Source organism: Schistocerca gregaria, chromosome 7 (assembly GCF_023897955.1).
Source record: "Schistocerca gregaria isolate iqSchGreg1 chromosome 7, iqSchGreg1.2, whole genome shotgun sequence".
NCBI classification, from domain to species: Eukaryota; Metazoa; Arthropoda; class Insecta; order Orthoptera; family Acrididae; genus Schistocerca; species Schistocerca gregaria.
Window position 1 is genome coordinate 197448 of NC_064926.1, and position 10590 is coordinate 208037.

At 47.4% G+C, this 10590-nt stretch overlaps 3 non-coding genes across 3 annotated transcripts; all 3 read left to right on the forward strand.

The window, feature by feature from the left end:
• Positions 1–2256: 2256 nt before the first annotated feature.
• On the forward strand, positions 2257–2329 carry Trnar-ucg (transfer RNA arginine (anticodon UCG)). The gene has a single exon. It is a non-coding gene; the product is annotated as a tRNA-Arg (tRNA).
• A 1451-nt stretch (positions 2330–3780) lies between these two features.
• On the forward strand, positions 3781–3853 carry Trnar-ucg (transfer RNA arginine (anticodon UCG)). The gene has a single exon. It is a non-coding gene; the product is annotated as a tRNA-Arg (tRNA).
• Positions 3854–6831: 2978 nt separating this feature from the next.
• Positions 6832–6904, forward strand: Trnar-ucg (transfer RNA arginine (anticodon UCG)). Its single transcript has one exon. It is a non-coding gene; the product is annotated as a tRNA-Arg (tRNA).
• The last annotated feature ends 3686 nt before the right edge of the window (positions 6905–10590 follow it).

Here is a 10590-nt window from a genome sequence, read left to right on the forward strand (position 1 = left end):
GAAATGCAAGTGTTGTTGTTTGGACAGCACATCGGTTACGTGTCAGATGTGTAGCCAAGCAGTAATGGGTCGCCATAGCTGCAAATATTAGCTGGTAATATGAAGTGTTGTCAGCTGAAGTCGGATGATGCAGACGACCGTAAGGACGAAGTACCCAAGAGTACCGCTAGGCCGCGCCTCTTTAGCTCAGCGGTAGAGCACTGTTCTAATAAACCAGGAATTGTAAGTTCCATCCTAACAGGAGAAAGATGAATTTTGGGAATCAGTTGTGCGTCGTGGCCGTATTGCAAACAGTATCTGTGATGACGAACAATTAGCGACAGGCGTTTTTTTAAGAATTACTCTCAGATGTGATTAAGGCGAATGGCGCAGATAAAGCATTTACCAAAGCGGTACAGCATACGATGGGACGAGGCAGTCTGAATTACTTTTTATAGATGTATTTCTCACATATCTCAGAGCCTCTCGCGGTCGTCGTCGTCGTCGTCGTCGGCGCCGCCGCTTCTGCAGAAGTAGCAAATGGCCAGCGTAGCAAATCCGGCGAGGGACGCCCTGCCTTCGATTCCGAATGCACAAAGTGTGTGGTCTTGTTTCTCAGTATATATTTGGTCGGTCTCGTAAGAGGTTGAATGTACCGAGTGGGTGGGAAAGAGCAAGCAGCAGCGGCTGTGTAGAACGAAAACACAAATCCTCAGGGGTGTGAGCGTTTCGAGATGAGTCGTATACATGTTATAGTTGATCGTCAGTGACCGTGTGGCCTAATGTATAAGGCGTCGGACTTCGGATCTGAAGATTACAGGTTCGAATGCTGTCATGCTCGTGTTTTTCCAGTTCTGAAAAAGAAACATACCGTTTTAATGTAGCAATTGAGCACTACGAAACCGTCTGAATGTTGCTGTTGACCATTTTTTGCTTGGAGATGCTCTTGAGCTTGAAACACACACAACAAGACCGGTGTTAACTAGTGAAATGGTCGGCAGAGTGCCGACACCGCGAGTTTTGACTGGCACTTACACATCTGAAACAACGTCGGAAAGTAACTCGTTCGGCTTTTGAGTCACATAAATTATGTGTGTTAATTTTGACGCCACTAGCTCTGCATGTTGTCATGCAATTTCTGTACCTCTCAGAAATGATTATGACATAAAAGTGAAGTACGTGACGAGTGTGACGTTAGGAAAACATTAGGCATCATGGAGAGTTTCTTTATGGGACCACCCAACGCAAACGAGTACTGTGTTACGTGCTACCCGGCAGGTATTCACCGAGGTAGCCGGCTAGCTCAGTCGGTACAGCGTCAGACTCTTAATCCCAGGGTCGTGGGTTCGAGCCAGACGCTGGGCTTAACGGAATTTTGTTCCGCTGCAGGTGTAAATTACCGTTTTTCTGATTAACGAGATTTAATGGAAATAGCAACTTTAAACTTTGCCTACGTCTCTGTCAGTCGCAAGGAAACTGTATTTGAAGGTGAAGGTGATTTTGTAGACATGTGTGAAAGACATGTTCTGAAATGCAAGTGTTGTTGTTTGGACAGCACATCGGTTACGTGTCAGATGTGTAGCCAAGCAGTAATGGGTCGCCATAGCTGCAAATATTAGCCGGTAATATGAAGTGTTGTCAGCTGAAGTCGGACGATGCAGACGACCGTAAGGACGAAGTACCCAAGAGTACCGCTAGGCCGCGCCTCTTTAGCTCAGCAGTAGAGCAGTGTTCTAATAAACCAGGAGTCGTATGTTCCATCCTAACAGGAGAAAGATGAATTTTAAAATCAGTTGCGCGTCGTGGCCGTATAGCAAACAGTATCTGTGATGACGAACAATTAGCGACAGGCGTTTTTTTAAGAATTACTCTCAGATGTGATTAAGGCGAATGGCGCAGATAAAGCATTTGCCAAAGCGGTACAGCATAAGGTGGGTCGAGGCAGTCTGAATTACATTTTATAGATGTATTCCTCACATATCTCAGAGCCTCTCGCGGTCGTCGTCGTCGTAGTCGGCGCCGCCGCCGCCGCTTCTGCAGAAGTAGCAAATGGCCAGCGTAGCAAATGCGGCGAGGGACGCCCTGCCTTCGATTCCGAATGCACAAAGTGTGTGGTCTTGTTTCTCAGTCTATATTTGGTCGGTCTCGTAAGAGGTTAAATGTACCGAGTGGGTGGGAAAGAGCAAGCGGCAGCGGCTGTGTAGAACGAAAACACAAATCCTCAGGGGTGTGAGCGTTTCGAGATGAGTCGTATATTTGTTGTAGTTGGTCGTCAGTGACCGTGTGGCCTAATGGATAAGGCGTCGGACTTCGGATCTGAAGATTACAGGTTCGAATGCTGTCACGGTCGTGTTTTTCCAGTTCTGAAAAAGAAACATACCGTTTTAATGTAGCAATTGAGCACTACGAAACCGTCTGAATGTTGCTGTTGACCATTTTTTGCTTGGAGATGCTCTTGAGCTTGAAACACACACAACAAGACCGATGATAACTAGCGAAATGGTCGGCAGAGTGCCGACACCGCGAGTTTTGACTGGCACTTACACATCTAAAACAACGTCGGAAAGTAACTCGTTCGGCTTTTGAGTCACATAAAGTATGTGTGTTAATTTTGACGCCACTAGCTCTGCATGTTGTCATGCAATTTCTTTACCTCTCAGAAATGATTATGACATAAAAGTGAAGTACGTGACGAGTGTGACGTTAGGAAAACATTAGGCAGCATGGAGAGATTCTGTATGGGACCACCCAACACAAACGAGTACTGTGTGACATGCTACCCGGCAGGTATTCGCCGAGGTAGCCGGCTAGCGCAGTCGGTAGAGCGTCAGACTCTTAATCCCAGGGTTGTGGGTTCGAGCCACATGCTGGGAGGAACGGAATTTTGTTCCGCTGCAGATGTAAATTACCGTTTTTCTGATTAACGAGATGTAATGGAAAAAGCAACTTTAAACTTTGCCTATGTCTCTGTCAGTCACAAGAAAACTGTATTTGAAGGTGAAGGTGATTTTGTAGACATGTGTGAAAGACATGTTCTGAAATGCAAGTGTTGTTGTTTGGAGAGAACATTGGTTACGTGTCAGATGTGTAGCTAAGCAGTAATGGGTCGTCATAGCTGCAAATATTAGCCGGTAATATGAAGTGTTGTCAGCTGAAGTCGGATGATGCAGACGACCGTAAGGACGAAGTACCCAAGAGTACCGCTAGGCCGCGCCTCTTTAGCTCAGCGGTAGAGCAGTGTTCTAATAAACCAGGAGTCGTAAGTTCCATCCTAATAGGAGAAAGATGAATTTTGGAAATCAGTTGCGCGTCGTGGCCGTATAGCAAACAGTATCTGTGATGACGAACAAGTAGCGACAGGCGTTTTTTTAAAAATTACTCTCAGATGTGATTAAGGCGAATGGCGCAGATAAAGCATTTACCAAAGCGGTACAGCATAAGGTGGGACGAGGCATTACATTTTATAGATGTATTTCTCACATATCTCAGATCCTCTCGCGGTCGTCGTCGTCGTCGTCGTCGTCGTCGTCGTCTTCGTCGGCGCCGCCGCCGCCGCTTCTGCAGAAGTAGCAAAAGGCCAGCGTAGCAAATCCGGCGAGGGACGCCCTGCCTTCGATTCCGAATGCACAAAGTGTGTGGTCTTGTTTCTCTGTCTATATTTGGTCGGTCTCGTAAGAGGTTGAATGTACCGAGTGGGTGGGAAAGAGCAAGCGGCAGCGGCTGTGTAGAACGAAAACAGAAATCCTCAGGGGTGTGAGCGTTTCGAGATGAGTCGTATACATGTTATAGTTGGTCGTCAGTGACCGTGTGGCCTAATGGATAAGGCGTCGGACTTCGGATCTGAAGATTACAGGTTCGAATGCTGTCACGGTCGTGTTGTTCCAGTTCTGAAAAAGAAACATACCGTTTTAATGTAGCAATTGAGCACTACGAAACCGTCTGAATGTTGCTGTTGACCATTTTTTGCTTGGAGATGCTCTTGAGCTTGAAACACACACAACAAGACCGATGATAACTAGCGAAATGGTCGGCAGAGTGCCGACACCGCGAGTTTTGACTGGCACTTACACATCTAAAACAACGTCGGAAAGTAACTCGTTCGGCTTTTGAGTCACATAAAGTATGTGTGTTAATTTTGACGCCACTAGCTCTGCATGTTGTCATGCCATTTCTTTACCTCTCAGAAATGATTATGACATAAAAGTGAAGTACGTGACGAGTGTGACGTTAGGAAAACATTAGGCAGCATGGAGAGATTCTGTATGGGACCACCCAACACAAACGAGTACTGTGTGACATGCTACCCGGCAGGTATTCGCCGAGGTAGCCGGCTAGCGCAGTCGGTAGAGCGTCAGACTCTTAATCCCAGGGTCGTGGGTTCGAGCCACATGGTGGGAGGAACGGAATTTTGTTCCGCTGCAGATGTAAATTACCGTTTTTCTGATTAACGAGATGTAATGGAAAAAGCAACTTTAAACTTTGCCTATGTCTCTGTCAGTCACAAGAAAACTGTATTTGAAGGTGAAGGTGATTTTGTAGACATGTGTGAAAGACATGTTCTGAAATGCAAGTGTTGTTGTTTGGAGAGAACATTGGTTACGTGTCAGATGTGTAGCTAAGCAGTAATGGGTCGTCATAGCTGCAAATATTAGCCGGTAATATGAAGTGTTGTCAGCTGAAGTCGGATGATGCAGACGACCGTAAGGACGAAGTACCCAAGAGTACCGCTAGGCCGCGCCTCTTTAGCTCAGCGGTAGAGCAGTGTTCTAATAAACCAGGAGTCGTAAGTTCCATCCTAATAGGAGAAAGATGAATTTTGGAAATCAGTTGCGCGTCGTGGCCGTATAGCAAACAGTATCTGTGATGACGAACAAGTAGCGACAGGCGTTTTTTTAAAAATTACTCTCAGATGTGATTAAGGCGAATGGCGCAGATAAAGCATTTACCAAAGCGGTACAGCATAAGGTGGGACGAGGCATTACATTTTATAGATGTATTTCTCACATATCTCAGATCCTCTCGCGGTCGTCGTCGTCGTCGTCGTCGTCGTCGTCGTCGTCTTCGTCGGCGCCGCCGCCGCCGCTTCTGCAGAAGTAGCAAAAGGCCAGCGTAGCAAATCCGGCGAGGGACGCCCTGCCTTCGATTCCGAATGCACAAAGTGTGTGGTCTTGTTTCTCTGTCTATATTTGGTCGGTCTCGTAAGAGGTTGAATGTACCGAGTGGGTGGGAAAGAGCAAGCGGCAGCGGCTGTGTAGAACGAAAACACAAATCCTCAGGGGTGTGAGCGTTTCGAGATGAGTCGTATACATGTTATAGTTGATCGTCATTGACCGTGTGGCCTAATGGATAAGGCGTCGGACTTCGGATCTGAAGATTACAGGTACGAATGCTGTCATGCTCGTGTTTTTCCAGTACTGAAAAAGAAACATACCGTTTTAATGTAGCAATTGAGCACTACGAAACCGTCTGAATGTTGCTGTTGACCATTTTTTGCTTGGAGATGCTCTTGAGCTTGAAACACACACAACAAGACCGGTGTTAACTAGTGAAATGGTCGGCAGAGTGCCGACACCGCGATTTTTGACTGGCACTTACACATCTGAAACAACGTCGGAAAGTAACTCGTTCGGCTTTTGAGTCACATAAAGTATGTGTGTTAATTTAGACGCAACTAGCTCTGCATGTTGTCATGCCATTTCTTTACCTCTCAGAAATGATTATGACATAAAAGTGAAGTACGTGACGAGTGTGACGTTAGGAAAACATTAGGCAGCATGGAGAGATTCTGTATGGGACCACCCAACCCAAACGAGTACTGTGTGACGTGCTACCCGGCAGGTATTCGCCGAGGTAGCCGGCTAGCGCAGTCGGTAGAGCGTCAGACTCTTAATCCCAGGGTTGTGGGTTCGAGCCACATGCTGGGAGGAACGGAATTTTGTTCCGCTGCAGATGTAAATTACCGTTTTTCTGATTAACGAGATGTAATGGAAAAAGCAACTTTAAACTTTGCCTATGTCTCTGTCAGTCACAAGAAAACTGTATTTGAAGGTGAAGGTGATTTTGTAGACATGTGTGAAAGACATGTTCTGAAATGCAAGTGTTGTTGTTTGGAGAGAACATTGGTTACGTGTCAGATGTGTAGCTAAGCAGTAATGGGTCGTCATAGCTGCAAATATTAGCCGGTAATATGAAGTGTTGTCAGCTGAAGTCGGATGATGCAGACGACCGTAAGGACGAAGTACCCAAGAGTACCGCTAGGCCGCGCCTCTTTAGCTCAGCGGTAGAGCAGTGTTCTAATAAACCAGGAGTCGTAAGTTCCATCCTAATAGGAGAAAGATGAATTTTGGAAATCAGTTGCGCGTCGTGGCCGTATAGCAAACAGTATCTGTGATGACGAACAAGTAGCGACAGGCGTTTTTTTAAAAATTACTCTCAGATGTGATTAAGGCGAATGGCGCAGATAAAGCATTTACCAAAGCGGTACAGCATAAGGTGGGACGAGGCATTACATTTTATAGATGTATTTCTCACATATCTCAGATCCTCTCGCGGTCGTCGTCGTCGTCGTCGTCGTCGTCGTCGTCTTCGTCGGCGCCGCCGCCGCCGCTTCTGCAGAAGTAGCAAAAGGCCAGCGTAGCAAATCCGGCGAGGGACGCCCTGCCTTCGATTCCGAATGCACAAAGTGTGTGGTCTTGTTTCTCTGTCTATATTTGGTCGGTCTCGTAAGAGGTTGAATGTACCGAGTGGGTGGGAAAGAGCAAGCGGCAGCGGCTGTGTAGAACGAAAACAGAAATCCTCAGGGGTGTGAGCGTTTCGAGATGAGTCGTATACATGTTATAGTTGGTCGTCAGTGACCGTGTGGCCTAATGGATAAGGCGTCGGACTTCGGATCTGAAGATTACAGGTTCGAATGCTGTCACGGTCGTGTTGTTCCAGTTCTGAAAAAGAAACATACCGTTTTAATGTAGCAATTGAGCACTACGAAACCGTCTGAATGTTGCTGTTGACCATTTTTTGCTTGGAGATGCTCTTGAGCTTGAAACACACACAACAAGACCGATGATAACTAGCGAAATGGTCGGCAGAGTGCCGACACCGCGAGTTTTGACTGGCACTTACACATCTAAAACAACGTCGGAAAGTAACTCGTTCGGCTTTTGAGTCACATAAAGTATGTGTGTTAATTTTGACGCCACTAGCTCTGCATGTTGTCATGCCATTTCTTTACCTCTCAGAAATGATTATGACATAAAAGTGAAGTACGTGACGAGTGTGACGTTAGGAAAACATTAGGCAGCATGGAGAGATTCTGTATGGGACCACCCAACACAAACGAGTACTGTGTGACATGCTACCCGGCAGGTATTCGCCGAGGTAGCCGGCTAGCGCAGTCGGTAGAGCGTCAGACTCTTAATCCCAGGGTCGTGGGTTCGAGCCACATGGTGGGAGGAACGGAATTTTGTTCCGCTGCAGATGTAAATTACCGTTTTTCTGATTAACGAGATGTAATGGAAAAAGCAACTTTAAACTTTGCCTATGTCTCTGTCAGTCACAAGAAAACTGTATTTGAAGGTGAAGGTGATTTTGTAGACATGTGTGAAAGACATGTTCTGAAATGCAAGTGTTGTTGTTTGGAGAGAACATTGGTTACGTGTCAGATGTGTAGCTAAGCAGTAATGGGTCGTCATAGCTGCAAATATTAGCCGGTAATATGAAGTGTTGTCAGCTGAAGTCGGATGATGCAGACGACCGTAAGGACGAAGTACCTAAGAGTACCGCTAGGCCGCGCCTCTTTAGCTCAGCGGTAGAGCAGTGTTCTAATAAACCAGGAGTCGTAAGTTCCATCCTAATAGGAGAAAGATGAATTTTGGAAATCAGTTGCGCGTCGTGGCCGTATAGCAAACAGTATCTGTGATGACGAACAAGTAGCGACAGGCGTTTTTTTAAAAATTACTCTCAGATGTGATTAAGGCGAATGGCGCAGATAAAGCATTTACCAAAGCGGTACAGCATAAGGTGGGACGAGGCATTACATTTTATAGATGTATTTCTCACATATCTCAGATCCTCTCGCGGTCGTCGTCGTCGTCGTCGTCGTCGTCGTCGTCGTCTTCGTCGGCGCCGCCGCCGCCGCTTCTGCAGAAGTAGCAAAAGGCCAGCGTAGCAAATCCGGCGAGGGACGCCCTGCCTTCGATTCCGAATGCACAAAGTGTGTGGTCTTGTTTCTCTGTCTATATTTGGTCGGTCTCGTAAGAGGTTGAATGTACCGAGTGGGTGGGAAAGAGCAAGCGGCAGCGGCTGTGTAGAACGAAAACACAAATCCTCAGGGGTGTGAGCGTTTCGAGATGAGTCGTATACATGTTATAGTTGATCGTCATTGACCGTGTGGCCTAATGGATAAGGCGTCGGACTTCGGATCTGAAGATTACAGGTACGAATGCTGTCATGCTCGTGTTTTTCCAGTACTGAAAAAGAAACATACCGTTTTAATGTAGCAATTGAGCACTACGAAACCGTCTGAATGTTGCTGTTGACCATTTTTTGCTTGGAGATGCTCTTGAGCTTGAAACACACACAACAAGACCGGTGTTAACTAGTGAAATGGTCGGCAGAGTGCCGACACCGCGATTTTTGACTGGCACTTACACATCTGAAACAACGTCGGAAAGTAACTCGTTCGGCTTTTGAGTCACATAAAGTATGTGTGTTAATTTAGACGCAACTAGCTCTGCATGTTGTCATGCCATTTCTTTACCTCTCAGAAATGATTATGACATAAAAGTGAAGTACGTGACGAGTGTGACGTTAGGAAAACATTAGGCAGCATGGAGAGATTCTGTATGGGACCACCCAACCCAAACGAGTACTGTGTGACGTGCTACCCGGCAGGTATTCGCCGAGGTAGCCGGCTAGCGCAGTCGGTAGAGCGTCAGACTCTTAATCCCAGGGTCGTGGGTTCGAGCCACACGCTGGGAGGAACGGAATTTTGTTCCGCTGCAGATGTAAATTACCGTTTTTCTGATTACCGAGATGTAATGGAAAAAGCAACTTTAAACTTTGCCTATGTCTCTGTCAGTCACAAGATAACTGTATTTGAAGGTGAAGGTGATTTTGTAGACATGTGTGAAAGACATGTTCTGAAATGCAAGTGTTGTTGTTTGGAGAGAACATTGGTTACGTGTCAGATGTGTAGCTAAGCAGTAATGGGTCGTCATAGCTGCAAATATTAGCCGGTAATATGAAGTGTTGTCAGCTGAAGTCGGATGATGCAGACGACCGTAAGGACGAAGTACCCAAGAGTACCGCTAGGCCGCGCCTCTTTAGCTCAGCTTTTTTTTTTTTTTTTTTTCCTTTATTGTCATTTTATACCTACAAAGGTAGGCCGGCAGCGGCCTAATATGCCGCTCTTTGGCCACAAGAAACATACAAGAGATAAAAACAGGAAGACATAATCTCAAAACACAGACATGGAGGACAAAAATCAGAAGACAACAGAGAATAAAAAGAAATGAAGTCGTTCACCGACGCAGCACTGTTTCAGTTTTAAAAAGACGGGCAGCACAGCACGGAACAGAGAACACTAGCACAGGTGAACGGTGGAGCAGAAAACGAAGAAACACTCGAGGCACAGACGGGACGAAAGACACGGACACTGCGGAGATGGGCTTCGGCGCTTGCAGGGGCACTGTCCACACCGAAAAGCTGGGGGCCTGCCAAGGGAAAAAACAGGGGGAGGGAAGGAGGGAGGGGGAGATAGGATGCCAGGGAGGAGGAGGGGAGAAAACGAAAAAAAGGGGGGGTGGAAGCCCAGGGGGAGGGGAGGTAAGGATGAAAGGAGGGAGAGAGGGAGGGAGAGAAGGGAGAGAGGGTGCCCACAGGAAAATGAGAGGAGAGGGGAAGGCAAGGCTCAAAGTTGGTAGGAGGGGTAGATGGAGGGGAGGAGGGCATCATCTGGGAGGGGGAGTCGGCGGAAGCCACCTTGGGAGAGGGTGTGGAGAGTGTGAAGATGGAGAGCAGGTGGGATACAGGAGTACAGGCGCGGCAGTGGGTTGGGGTGGGAGAGGATGGAAGAGACAAGCGGGTGGGGAGGATCAAGCTTGCGGGAGGTGTAGAGGATCCGTATCCGTTGGAGGAAGAGAAGGAGGTGTGGGAAGGGGATGAGGTCATAGAGGAGCCGCGTGGGGGAAGGGAGGCGGATGCGATAGGCGAGGCGGAGTGCATGCCGTTCAAGGATTTGAAGGGATTCGTAAAAGGTAGGCGGGGCAGAGATCCAGGCGGGATGGGCATAACAGAGGATAGGGCGGATGAGAGATTTATAGGTGTGGAGGACGGTGGAGGGGTCCAGACCCCATGTGCGGCCAGAAAGGAGCTTCAGGAGGTGGAGTCGGGAGCGTGCCTTGGCTTGGATTGTCCGGAGATGAGGGGTCCAGGAGAGGCGACGGTCAAGGGTGACGCCAAGGTACTTGAGGGTGGGTGTGAGGTTAATAGGACGGCCATAAATGGTAAGATAGAAATCAAGGAGACGGAAGGAAGGGGTGGTTTTGCCTACGATGATTGCCTGGGTCTTGGAAGGATTGACCTTGAGCAACCACTGGTTACACCAAGAGGTGA